The sequence below is a fragment of the Bidens hawaiensis genome, unplaced genomic scaffold, assembly GCF_021521415.1.
Source record: "Bidens hawaiensis isolate Kalapana, Puna unplaced genomic scaffold, B.hawaiensis_p1.1 tig00014713_1, whole genome shotgun sequence".
Lineage (NCBI taxonomy): Eukaryota > Viridiplantae > Streptophyta > Magnoliopsida > Asterales > Asteraceae > Bidens > Bidens hawaiensis.
In genome coordinates, this window is record NW_027492288.1 from 309894 (window position 1) to 325111 (window position 15218).

Here is a 15218-nt window from a genome sequence, read left to right on the forward strand (position 1 = left end):
AAGCAGAATCAAGCAACAAAGTCATCATCAACAACCTAAAGAAAAATCTTGGAGCAAAGAAAGGCAAATGGGCTGAAGAACTACCCTATATGCTCAGGGTAGATAGGACAACTCCGAAGAATGCCACGGGATAGACGCCATTATCATTAGTCTTTGGAGCTGAGGCAGTGATCCCCACTGAAATGGTGTACCCAACAGCCAGAACAAGCATCCGTGATCCTCAAAGAAATGACGAGAATCTTATCCAAGATCTAGATACTGTGGAAGAACTTAGAGATCAAGCAAGATTCAGGATGGCGGCCTACCAACAAAAGATGGCTGGTACTTAGAACAAGAATATCAGAATTAGAAGATTTAAGGTTGGAGAGTTAGTCCTTTGAAAGGCGTTCCAAAACACAACTAATCCATCTGACGGGAAGCTGGCACCCAAATGGGAGGGTCCCTATCTAATTGAAGCCGAAGCAAGAAAGGGGGCATATCGTTTGATGAATATGGAAGGTGACATGCTCCCAAGGGCTTGAAATGCAATTCATCTAAAGAAGTATTTTTATTTATCAGGATCTTGGATCCTAATAAATTGCTTCAATCCGATACTTGGTAAAATTTTACTTTATATTGATTTTCACATTATATTCTTGTATTGTCAAATGTGTCAAGTTGCAGAAATACCGAGCAAAAGGGCCCTCAAGTGGAAAAAACAGGTTGGCCAACTCTCTCCTAAGTTTAATAGGCCTTGTCGCCAGGTTTCTAAGGTCTTCACCTTATCTCCCGAAATAGGGTTTCTGCACCCTCGCCTGGAGCGCACGATTATCCGGGTATAATTGGAGGCTGTGGGACCAGTGCACTATACGTGGCTGACAATTTCATGGCTGAAAATTATATCTTGGATCCTACGAATTAAATGGTAGACGTACCATATACACAAGTTAAGGTCAACGCCGGTGTAGGCTCGTCACCGCGTATAACTTGGCCAACGCCAAGGATCGGCTCGTCGCTCGTATTTATTGGGCTTGTCCCCACGTTTATTGGGCTTGTCCCCACGTTTAATGGGCTTACCCCCACGTTTAATTGGGCTTGTCCCCATGTTTTATTGGGCTTGTCCCCATGTTTCGCTGGGCTTGTCCCCAAGATAGTTGGGTTTAAATCCAACTCTTCTAACTATTATATTATTTTGCTGATTTGTTCAAACAGGTAAACGTCATGAAGAAAAAATTCTAAGGATTGAGAATCCTCTATCCTAGTGACACAAGTTGTAAAGCAGAAACCAAAGGAGTTATATTATCATAAGCGAGATAAAAAGTGATCCGGGCTTCACCAGCAAAAGTGGACCATCCACCCGGATAGGATTACGTCAAAGTCATCATATGTCCATGCAGGAAATTAAAGAGACAAGGGCAGTAAAGGCTTCATCCTCTAATAGCTGAGGATCCCTCCACCTTAAACTACCCTTGACAATTGTCTTAAGGATCATTGATCCTGGGAATTACAGCTACCATTGTTCACATAAAAACATCAACAAAAACCATTTAAACTTCATAAAAACGGGCTCCGGCCTTGTCTATGATATCCTTCATCGCCCATTGTCGCCACCTACTCCTTCGCCTTGACTACTTCACCATCACCAGCAGCCTTGAGTTCCAGTGCATCCTCCTTGGTCCCACTAGTCCCAGCATCCTCATCTCCCTTATCGCCTCCAGCATCCTCACCTTCGTCACCAAACCCGGCCAAAGTCTTCTTCCTTAAAGCTACGTTCCACTTGGACCCGTCAAAAGCGACATCTTCGGCCTCTTCAGCAATCTTGATCCTAGTCGTTAACACCGCCTTACCGGCCCAAACCTTGGCCTGTTCAGTGGCCTCCATAACCTGTTCATGAGCACGGATCTCAGCAAGGGCAAGCTTATCTTCTAGAGTATCGTTTTGAGCTTGAAGCTCTGCGATCAGGGTATCCTTCAGAACGATGCCAGTGCAATGCTTGGCCAGCTCTGTCTCCAAGGTGGCAATACTCTCTTCGTAAAACGCCTTGACGCTGGCCACACCCTATGAAGATATGAAAACTTTAAGATATAATTAAAACTCTATAACGGTATATCAAGAATCTTTACCTCAGAAATCAAGTCAAACGAATGCTGGGCACCATGAACTTCAGCTTTAGATTCTCTCTTCCTTTTCCCTCATGCTTTGGAACGAGTCATTACAGTCTTTGAAGAAATGAGGCTGGAACTTTTAATAGGTTTCTTCTCGACGGAACGGGAGGAAATCAGACTGTCTATATCCTTCAGATGAAATTGAGCCATGAGATTCTTTGAAGATTTGCTCCCTGCCTTTTGAACACCTACATTAACAGAAAGAAAAAAGATAAGTTCTCCTGAATCGATCTTTTTATTTATAATCATTCTACCTTTCTTGACTGGATTTTCAGGATTAACTTACTTGACATTGTTTAAGAAGAATTTGCAGTTTCGTCACTTGAGTCAGCTGATGAATCTCTACCGACAATCTTGAAGGAACGGTTGAAAGGGTCTAGCGACAGAAGCACCTTAGCTTTCTTCACACCTTCTGTATCAGCAGCAAGATCCGAGAAGTTGGACACTGCACAACAACAAACCTGCAATTAGCCAATCAATAATATCAGGATCCTCTATCCTCAGGATCCACTATCCTACCCTTAAGGATCCATCTGCTTGGTAGTTGATTCCCATTTGGGATAGAGTCTCTCAGAACAAAGAAGAACTGGTTTTTCCAACTCTGGTCGTTATGTGTGGTTTTGGTGATCGGAAGAGGTTGAAAGGGTTTACTCTTAAACACAAATCTACTGGAGCCATGGGTGACTAAGGTATACAAACATGACAGGGCTGAGATATTAAAGTCAAGGTCCCTTTCTTCAATCAATCTCTCGATGGTGTGCAGAGTTCTCCATATCATCAGCATGGCCTGGATATAGCTCATGCCGGTGAAGGAAAAGAAGGTAGTTGTAAGGTCGGGAAATGGGTATGAAAAGCCGAGAAGGAACGGAAGTGCTGGAAAACAAACCCAATCAGAAGAAACACAGTCGCTCCTCAGTCGAGAGTCATACGCTCTAAATACCATTCCTTTAGGGAAACGCTTGGAAATCCTCTGGATTTCTTCGTTGGTAAATTTACAAACCTCGGGAACTGGATCTTTGAGAAGATATTGACTCTGATGTTCAGGAACAATGTCCTTAGGGCTCAAACAATAGGTGGCTTTCAAGTTTTTCTTCGGCATAATTGAAGCTATTGGAGAAAGGAAAAATAATAAAAGAAAAACTTGAGAGAAGAATGAGGAATACCTGAGGATTATTATCGCCGAAATAGGAGGTGAGATATGATAAGAGAGAAGTTATAAGGCTTGAAACCCTATTTATTAGGGATAATGATGCGTTTGCAGGCAATGGTCACATATTTTCTCTCCAACGGTTGCGATTCGAATTCTCGGGATAAACATGACAGCTGTTATCCATTCACACCTATCATGTTTGGGGGCAATTGTTGGGGTCAGGATTCTTGATCCTTGTGGATAAGCTATTCTTGATGACTGTTTCCAGGAATAAAGATCCTTTATGGATCAACGATCCTCAACAGTTAAAAACTTGGTCAAAGCATTGAAGATTATAGACATTGGAAGGAGTTACAACTCGTCTATAACAATGAGTAACCGTTCCAAGATTCTCTCCAGGACAATTAATGCTCTTTATGGCTATTTATTATTCAATTATCCTTCTTCTAACTATATATATTGAATTGTAGCTGATCACAACACATAACACTCAAGCACACTTAGAATTTTTAGCAAAAATACTCTGTAATCACGACCAGCTATTGTTCCACCATTTTTAATCTTTTTAGTTCAATATAATTGGTAGTGACAGTTATCACTACCCGAGGTTTTATACCGGCAGGATACTATTTACCAAGGGCTTTTCCTCGTATAAATCTTCGTGTTCATTGCCTATAATCGTTACTTTGGTTATTCCGTTCATTTTTGCACCAATTCTCACATACGAATTTGGTTCATTGATCCTTAGTCCGATTTTTAACCAAAACATTAATTGTCTGATCAAAATGGTGAAAGTGCAGAACAAATTACCTGTCGCGAACAAGCCCTTAGAAACCACGGATTCTTGGCGGATGTGTTGAGGAAACAAGAAACTATCCTTGGTCTTGTCAAGGATGGGAAGGTCCTTCTTGTCACGGGCAGCAATGTGCATAATCCCAGGCACACCCGCAACAAGAACAGACAGCAGAAGACCTTCAGCTGCGCGACAAATAAAAGTTAGGAACAACGATTAACCTGGAAAACGCTTTCATATATACTAACATCCATCTGGTTTCCGGAAGAAGGGCACATCGTCCGGATAGGGGCACAAACGGCTCATCCCGGCCCTCACCAGAGCGGACTCAGGAATGGGGCGCATAGGGGTAGCAGTATGGGTTAACTGTTGATACCACCCATGCCTTTCGGGACGATCAACATAACGAAGCGCAAGCATCGGTTGATCGGGCGATCGCTAGTACATAGATAGAGGGATCACGTCTTCCTAAATCCAAAAGAATTTCTTGGCCCAATCCGGATCCAGGGGAGGCGCATTGGAAGCAATCGCCTTCCGGTCAGTAGGCATGCAAGTATACCATCCGCCCCTAATATGCAAATGATAAAAAACAGCAAATCAATTGTGGGCACGATGCCATGCGCCCGGAAGCAGAATTCAAAATGGCGCATACGCACCATGGCCGACGCATGAAGGTGGGAGAGATGAACCATACTCCCAGTTATCAATTTACCAAGAAATCGGGTAACCGGAAATCGGAGATTTCCATAACTGAAAAATTCGTCATACACCGCCATCTTTCCTACCGGAGGTCGGTTCGCCGTTGCACTGGAGGCAGGGAGTTCCGGCTCCCATTCTGGGGCAATGCCGTAGGCATTAACGATGGCCTGAAACTCCTTCAGATCCCAGTCGATAGCAACACGATCAACAGTCTGATTATTGGACCTTGAAGACATCATGTATTCAGCCAAGAATCGATTGCAACGAGCTATGATTGATGGAGAAGAAAACGAGAATGGTTTTCTGGATTGAAGACGATGAATAACTCAAAAATTCCAGCGAGATTATCTCAGTTCTTCGAATACAAAGTAAGACAGAAGAAGTGAGATTGACGGATATATATAGTAGCGGCATTTAATGTATGGAATAGGAAAAGGCAACTATCTACCAATAAAAACGCGGCACGTCAGGCGTGAAACCGGAATTTTGAAATTCAAAATCCCGAGGTAGCTGTCCACAGCCTAACTACCTGTCACATCCTACCCTGACGAAAAAGCAGACCTAACGTGTCAGTCACGCCTCCGAAATAATCGGCGAACTGTTAGTTCCACAGTAACGAGACGAACCAAATGTTTTGACTGAAGTCAGACATGGCCAGTTTGCGAGTCATGAAGAAGAACATGAAAAAGACAAGTCATAAAGACAGGCGGGAAGGTCACAAACAATCAGACCATCCGCGATCAAAGATAGCCCTGCTGATTAACACAAAATACAAGTGCAACAAATTCAACACAATAAGTGAAAAAGTTAGCTTTATTTCATTCATATACAAGATTACAAAACAAGAAAAGAGAATACAGTGATATATCCACACTATCATTCTATTCGTTGTGGGGGACCTCCTTGCCTTCAGCCTTCGCAAGCAGTCGGTTCACATGAAGGCGCAGCTCATCGACAGTAGTAGGCTCGTGACGGTTCGCTTCTACATACTTCAGGATGTCGAAAGAAAGATTGTCAAAGGCATCCATTCGCGCGTCGTATTCCTTCTGATAATCCTGGCCTTGAAGCTCAAAATCCGTAGACGAGCGTCCTTCGCGAGCCATGGTATATCCTTCTTGGAAACCAGCTTGGCGACCCACCCGCGACGAGCTGACCAACAGGTCAGCAAGGCAATTCCCAAGCTCAGGACCTTCCTTGATAAGCCTGAAAATCTGGAACAAATTGAAAGTTAGTATGATAGTCCATGGATGCAGAAGTTAAAAATATTTACCTTGGGGATGCCAAACTTGAGGAGCCATTTCCTCTCATCCGAGGCGTTGGTGAAGGCCTCCTCCAGATCTTCCTTCTCTTTAGAGACGGAAGCAAGGCGGTCGTCTTTCCCCTTCACCTCAGACATAAGCCTCTGGACCTCCTCATCCCAGGCGGCAATGAACTCGACCTGAGCGGCTATCCTGAGATAAAGGATTAGAGGATTCCCCCTTTTCACCCGTGGAAACCGAGGGGGCCTCAGTTGTATTTTTCGAAGGCACCTCCTCAGTCCCCACCACTACCTCGGGTGGTGGCATAACATCCTTGGGAGGCAAATCCTCGCCGACCTTCACCTGTAGAACCTCTGGCAGTGGAGAAGGCGGAGGAACAATAGTAGCAGCTATTAATCCAGAAACAAAAGTTAAAAAATAAAAAAAATCCATACGAACTCATGAATACACATTCAGTTACCTGTGGGTTGTCGGATAGTGGTCATATCCTTGACCTGATCCTGAAGCCGGGTCAATCTAATCTTCTTAAGGGGGGACCCTCCCCCCAGCTTCGGTGACCTCCCCATTGGCGAGGTCACCGGCACCTTTGGTTGCCGCATCACCAGCGGGTCCCTCGGTACCGAAGGTCACCCCTCTACCAGTGGGGTCAGAAGTCTGGGTCACCTCCCCACTAGCGGGATCCTCGGTGCCCAAAGTAGCCTCACCTCCAGCGGGTTCATCGGTGTCGGAATCCTTGTTTAGACCGGATACACCAACAATATCCGCCCTCTTCCTGCGGCGGATAATATCTGCAATAGCACGCAACATGCTAACATGAAAACTCTCCGGAGTACCGGGTGGGGAACCCTCACTAGTTGAATCCTCATTAGAAGATTCATCACTAGAAGATAGGACTATCGTCCCGTCCGGATGCATAACGGTAAGAGGTTCAGGGTTAAAAATGTACACACCTTGAGCCATCGCGGATTTGGTGACTATTGGCTCTGTGCGACCACGGATGGGAAAAAGCAAATTACCCTTGAAGTAATCAAGAACGGGCTCTTGATACATCTCCAGGGGCATCCTGAACATATCTCCCATGACGGTGGGAACAAGAACTTCAAACAACGAACAATTCCCTGTAAAGAAGAAGAGAGCAAGCATGCATAAGGCATAAAAAACACCAACAGATACAGTAGAGGAAAAACTTACGTCCGTCGTCCCGGGAGAAATATGGCTGCTCCGCAGGATATGGCCAAAGGCGGCTCATCCCCACCTGGACCAACGCGGACTCGGGGATCATACCCATCGGAGTAGGAGTCCGCGTCAACTTCTGGAACCATTCCTGACCCTCCGTGTCGGCAGTAGGAAGGAAAATTTTGGTAGTTAGCGAGCGGCGGGTCATGGCTATCGGAATAACGTCCGAATTGACCCACAAAAACTTGTTCTTCCATTTGTGAGCACTCCTTGGAGGCTCAGTCCCGATCGACTTCCCCTGGACGGCGAAACTAAACCAGCTGCCGCGGGTTTGAATCTTGTAGATCGCGAGGAAGCGATCCACCGTAGGCTCCATCTCAAGGGCCTTGCAACAAAACTCAAAATGATGAAGCCTCATAATCCGAAACTGATGCAACTGGAAAATATGGATCTCGGAGGCAACCAAGAAATCACCAAAAAACTTGGAGATCGGCAACCAGAAATTGCCTGTGGTGAAAGACTCACCATATAAAGCAATTTTTCCGGCCAGCGGCTGATCAGCCATAGAACCAGGAGAAGGAAGCTTCGGTTCCCACTTCGGCGTCAACCCATAGAGGTTGACGATGTCCTGGAAATCGGAAAGTTTCCAGTTGATGCAGATGTTCTCTACCAACCCCTTCAATGTATCCCTCTTACTTTCTTTAGCACGACCGCCCTTCTTACCACCGGTCATGGTTGATCGGAGTAACGATAAGATCAGAAGAAGGTGAAGAGGGAGAGAATACGAAGAAAATTTTTGCAAAGTAAATCAGAAAGTGGAACGTCCTTCCCTATATATACACATCGCAATTAATGCGAAGAGAGAGGGATCCAGCTAACACGTTGATACCGTCCACCCAGAAGGTTACACGTTAGGCGGGAACTGACAGAACAAAATAATTTTGAATCAGCCGCCTAAAATCTCGTGCACCAACCTCGAGCACCACTCTTGACACGATTCAGACAGGAGACGTCACATCTCAGAATGGCTAAACAGTACCCCTATCCAAACAACAGGAATCCTAAGGGTCAATAGTTGCAACCCGCGATAAAAGACAGAAGTCTATAATTCCACCCGCGACATCGATTCACGGAAGCAACAATGAACTGGGGGGCACTTATAGAGGGAAGGTAGCAAAGCCACCCACGAATCCCTTATCCGATCCGCGGATCGGCAAAAGACATCTGCCACCCACGGATCCATTACCCAACCCGCGGATCACCAAAAGACATCCGCGCAAGGAACAAGTGGAGTGGTAAAGCCATCCACAATACAAGACACTGTGTGGAGTTCCATCATAACCCGCGGACGGTCATGCAAGCATCCGGGGAAGGAATTCACAAACAACTCAAGGGACTCATCACACGTATGATCCCCACGTGATATAGAAGAGTAGTTGTAACTGACTACTTCTAGAGGATTCCCTCAAAACCTCCTGATAGCGACATCAGCCAATGGAAAGAGGACACCTGGACAAGTAATGGCCATCCCATGACGTGCACAGATAATGGCTACTCCATAAACGGGTCCAGGCTGTCACACCCAATAAGGGCCGGACACGTGTCCATTTAGGCAGAGAGGGAATAACTTGATAGTGACAACTCCACCAATCACCTTCCCTCCACCTTCGGCTATAAATACGAAGATCATCTCTTCAAGGTATTCATTCACACTCTCATGCCTTACGCAATATACATGTACTCGTATTATTTTCGATTAAGATACAGTATTGATTCTCACGCCGGAGGGTGGTTACGGGAAAACCCCCCACTTTGTCCTTCCTGTAACGAGACTCATCGGTGTTCTCTTTTGCAGGCACTAGCTTGGATCTGCTCTCATAACACTTCAGAATACTCACGTCTGGGGAAATACCCGATAGGACTATCCAGTTTGATTTAGTGTTTCTTCAATATTATTTTATTTAAGGTTGGTTTGCATTACATCTTGAAAAGGGCCAGATTATGCTTCATAAAGTGAGTGTGAAAATTTGGATCTTAGTATTTAGAGAAGACCGATGTATTGAAAGAAGCCAAAGTATGCTTTAAAGTTTGTAGATATATTTTTGTTTTGCATTTTACGACAATAATCATAATCTGTAGAACACTCAAATGTGGCAAGATAGGTGGGTCAAACAGATTGAGTAATGGCTTAAAACAAATTTGAGTTAAGATGAGTCACACTCATTTATTTTGATTCAAAAGGATTGATATGCAAACAACTTTTTGTTCATTTTCTAGGTTTTTTATGTAAATAATTGATCCAATAAACAAAATGATTACAAAAGCAATGTAATGTAGAGTATTTAATATATTTACATTTAATTATAATCATCATTAACTATTATACAAAACGACTAAAGGTGAAAAGACAAGCGAGTCAAATGGGTTTTGGTTTGAAACAGGTCAGTTTTAGTTTGGATGATTTGGTAAGGTGTGCGTTGTTTGTTGGATTATTTTCTTTTCTTCTTTTACTCTACTGATATTATTCGTTGGATCTTGAGGGGAAAAATTTTAAGGTTCTGTGCGTGCAGTCAGCCGTGAAGTTTGGTACTAATTTCATGAGTTTGCTGAGGTGTTAATCCTCAATTGATGGCACTCTTCTTGCTAAATAAATAATTCAATTTAGTTTGTTAAATCATATTATTTCAATACTCCATAGGAGATGTCAATATGCGGGGTTGAGCAGGCTGGGTAATGTGTCAAAAATGGGTCATTTTTACTGCGGGCCAGAACATGCCAGTAAAGGGAGTTGCAAACACTTATTTGTACATTTTTTTTATTTCTTTATAAATATTAATGTGCTACTTATGATTAGGAATATTTTTACAATTATGAGTTCGAATCTTGAAGTAAAAACAATCTCGTAGGTTTTAATGTTGTATGCATCAAGCTTTTAATAACTACTTTCAACCTGATTGACTGTTCGCAATTTTAGTTAACACTTGTGTTGTGGAGGCTAAATTTGATCTTAGTGACAGGTCTTGCAAGGTTCTTATACACTGATTTTTTTTCTACAAGAGTTGTGTATGTTAAACAATAAAAGTTAGAAATCAAGAGCAAATGCTGGTTTACATCGGAAATGAGGAAAGATTTGAAAGTTAGTCATGAAGATAAGAAATTAAGAATCATAGGACAGTGGTTATCAATGCAGATTATGAAATGGCTATAATAAATAGTTAAATACAACTTTGTTGTTTTAGTTGGATGGAAGCTACAAACATATACATTGACTTGGGTTCTTAGTAATTTTTCATGATGTATATGGGTTACACTAGATTTTATAATCATGGCATTGAGGGTATTGTTGGAAATTACAACTGGGTAGTGCATGAACCCAATATTTTTTCTAAGTTTATAAATTCTCTTTGGGGTTTTGTCCTCTTTATAATATAAAAAAATAAAATAAAAAATATTGAATTTTAATTATTTGAAGTATCCCGTGCATTACACCTGTTATAAAGCTAGTATATATATATATATATAACTTCTGCTGATGTGAGAAAACTAATTTATAACAACATTAAAGTGAGAAATAAGATATTCTAAAAACTGCAGCCAAAAGAAACATACTAGTTTACAACAATAGCCAAATAGCATCCTATTTTGAAATATGTTGAAAAACTAATTAAAATCCAACATATAGATGGACAATAAAGAAATAATCAGCATATAGATGGACAATAGAGAAATAATCAACCAAAACATCGGTCCGTCCTTCCGGGTCGGTCCGACCTTTGACCCGGTAAAGCGCCCGGGTCGACGTACGGGATTCCTTTCATTTTCTCTTGCTCTTCCTATGAGCTTGGACATTGAGATGCACTCAATATCGTTCCTCTTTGAATATGTACCAAACCTCTTTTAGAGTTCTCCATCTTGAATCTCTTCAAGATTTTTTCAATGTATGTACTTTTGTTTAAACCTATCAACCGCATTGATCTATCCATGTAAATCTTTATTCCCAAAATATAGGCGGCTTCACCAAGATCTTTGATGGAAAAACAACTCCCAAGCCAGGCTTTTACACCTTCCATGGTTGGAATGTCATTTCCAAATAGTAGTATGTCATCAGCATACAATACTAAGAAAGTGATGATGCTCCCACTAACTTTCTTGTACACACAAGCTTCATCAGCGTTCTTGATGAATCCAAATTTCTTAACTTCTTCATCAAAACGGTGATTCCAACTTCTAGATGCTTGTGTCAATCCATAGATTGATTTCTTTAACTTGCATACTTTATTAGGATGTTGTGGATCAACAAAACCTTCGGGCTGAACCATATAGACATCTTCTTCAAGATGCCTATTTACAAAAGCGGTTTTGATATCCATTTGTCAATTCTCATAGTCATAATATGCAGCTATGGCAAATAATATCCTAATCGACTTTAGCATTGTTACGGGAGAGAAGGTCTCATCATAATCAACCCCTTAAGTTTGAGTAAAACCTTTTGCTATAAGTCTTGCTTTATAAGTATCAAAGTTTCCATGCATATCGGTTTTCTTCTTGAAAACCCACTTACTTCCTACTGGTTTGGAATTAAGAGGTGGTACAACCAAATCCCATACTTGGTTGTTATGCATGGATTGCATCTCAACGTTCATGCTTCAAGCCATTTGTCACAATCGGATTGTGACATTGCATCATGGTATGTGGTGGGTTCATCAGAATCTACCACATAGCACCCATCCATGAAAAATCCATTTCTTTTGGGTGGATGATTAATTCTACCAGATTTGCGAACGTTTTATGTGTCTTGATCAACCATTTAATCATTCTCAACAACCTCTTGTTGATTGCTAGTACCAACCAAACGTGTATCGGCTTTTGGTTCTCGATCCTCCTCGATTTCCACCGTTCTACTAGTTCCATCCATAAGGAACTTAGTTTCCAAGAACTCGGCCTTTCGAGCAATGAACACCTTTTGCTCAGTTGGGTTGTAGAAATAATAACCCATAGAGTCTTTGGGATATCCTACAAAGATACACTTAGTGGATCGGCTTTCAAGTTTGTTTTGGGTGTTGTTCTTGGCATAAGCTTCACAACCCCATACCTTTAAATATGATAATGATGGAACCCTTCCATTCCATATTTCAAAAGGTGATTTGTCTAGTTTCTTGGTTGGGGCCATATTTAGAATACGGGTCGCGAAGAGCAATGCGAAACCTCAAAATGATAGAGGCAATGTGCTTCTAGCCATCATAGATCGAATCATATCCAATAGAGTTCGATTCCTCCTTTCAGACACGCCATTATGTTGTGGTGTTCTGGGTGAAGTAAGTTGTGAGACGATCCCACAACTTCTAAGATGATCTTGAAAAGCATCACTAAGGTATTCACCTCCTCTATCCGAACGAAGTACTTTGATGGTTTTATTGAGTTGATTTTGTACTTCATTTTGGAAGACTTTGAACATTATAAAAGCTTCATCTTTGTGTCTTAACAAATACACATACTCATAAAGACTATAATCGTCAATAAAAGTAATGAAGTATCTTTCACCATTCCTTGTTATGGCCTTAAAAGGACCACATACATCCGAATGTATGATACCTAATAAGTCTTTTGCCATTTCGTTTGTTCCACTAAAGGGTTCCTCGGTCATCTTTCCTTTTAAACAAGATTCACACTTATCAAATGAATCATCTTCATTCGATTCCAAAAGACCATTCGTTTGAAGTGTATGTATGATGTGCTAAAAGTAGTTATTAATTTATTAACTAAATAAACGCTAATCTAGACACTAACTAATAATTCTAAACTCCTAATTTAACTAAAACTACTAACCAGCAAGTGAACCGGTCGACTCTAGTACAGCTAAGTAAGTCCGGATATCGAACCCATAGGACTCTTTAAATTACGTTAACAAGCTAAATTTAACTTAACTACAGACACGACTATTAATTTATATTATTGGGGAGTTTTACAAAAAACTAATATTAAACTAATATTTAATTAATCACTAAAACTTAAAGACGACTTAAACCTAGACTTAATTCAAATGATGACAAACAACCACCTAGGCTAGAATCCCTAATGCATCAATTATCAAATTGTAGGAAAATGCTAAGTTATGGAACTGGGATCTTAAATTATTCACTTAAAGAAACCCAAACAGGACCCCTGACCCTTCTCAAGAAGACACCTATGGATTTCTATTAAGTTCTTAAAAACATCATTTTAATTAGACTCGCTTAGGGTCGCTTATTATTTTATGACAAATACCTCTATAAGAAATCTTACCTTACAGCGCGGAAATCAAAGGTAGTTTAAAGTATTCACTTGACTAGATAAACAAGGCTGAAAAATCAAACCTAGACGGACTCCTTACGAAGAACTAAATCTAGCAATCTTAAACAGCCAAGAGTTATTATATAATCTATCACCTTACAACTATTTAGATTAGCAGCACACTTAGGTCTATTTGATTTATTAATATTGTTCCTATGGCTTTATTGCAAATCAACTATAAACTAGTAAAAAACACACAGTAGATGACCTAACAGAATCCTATAATATGGCAGACAATCACCAAGGAAACTGTGAAACAATAAAACTCGTCAAACAATCCTAAGCACACATATGCATCGAATAAATAACAAGAAACCTCTTATTTAATCATAAACCATAAACAAAAGCAAAATCCAATATCAACAAAAGTTCATCATCAATCTAGGTGGTTTAGGGGTTTAGTCAACAACCATACTCAAGAACAAAAGAAAATAAATAAGTTCAAATAATGAATTCATGATGAAAACAATAAATTCAAACCAAATAATAAGAATGTTTGGATGAGTAGGTGTTAAACCTTAACGCTCTCTGCTCGGACCAAAGGCTTCCTTTCTTTCTTTTTTTTCTCTTCTTCCTTGCGTCCATAGGGTTCTTTCTCTTCTATTTTTCTCCTTGCCTTTTGTCGAAACCCTTCTTTGGCCTCTGCCTTCGACGTCCACCACACCCTTAATAATTGTCACAAATCTTCTTTTATATTGCCTTCTATAATTCCAAGTGTAGGTTTAATTAATCAAAAGTCGCTCCTTGATCCAGCCCACGTAATTCATGTAAGGGCCCCTTAACCAAAAGTTTAAAATAATTCAACTCAACTCCCGTGGACTTGCATGCACCATTAACTTGTTTACCTAAATAATAAAATAAGACCTCAAGATTTAAAATCAGCATCCAAATTAAAACTCTTTTGGTATTTTACTTTTTTTCGGTTAAATATATTAACAAGTAGATTTGAAACAATAAAATTCAATCTTTATATAAGATTAGTTTTAAAGAGAGTAAATAATAATCAAATATGTTTAATGTTTCACTCGTCGGTCTCAAGTTTAGTAAAATAAAACTTCATTTTAGCTCATTGTCTATGAACCCTTAAAAACCCACATATGAACCAATTAAGAATAATATTCAATAAAAGTAAGGCTCAAAATATTTAAATGTGAGGGAAATATTTATATAATAATATATATTTTTTAGACCATATCAAATATCCCCATATCAAATATCGGAAAATATGGTCTTAAAAACATATAGGTTATTTTAAAGCTCAGATAAACGTAAAACTGTGATTGCCGATATTGTTGTCCACTTAAACCTAGCTATCAGCCTATCAAGCCACCAAGCACATTTAGCAATTATGTTTAAGTAATATCAAAAACCTATGGGTCTCACACCTTTTGAGTCAAGATTCACCTACCCTATCTCAAGCATAGTAAAGACAATTAAAAATTGAGTTGAAGCAAACTGGTTCAACATATCACCATAAGATAAGAACCCTTTAATGGTAAGAAAAAAATACACCTAGATGGAATTATGGATGATAGGTCAAGTGAGGTCGTACGGGCATGTCTAGGTTGTTACGTCTAACCACCTATCCTATAGTCAATGGCTCTGATACCAATCTGTCACACCCCGACCAATGAAGGCGGAAACGTCGAGGCACGACATGATTGCTC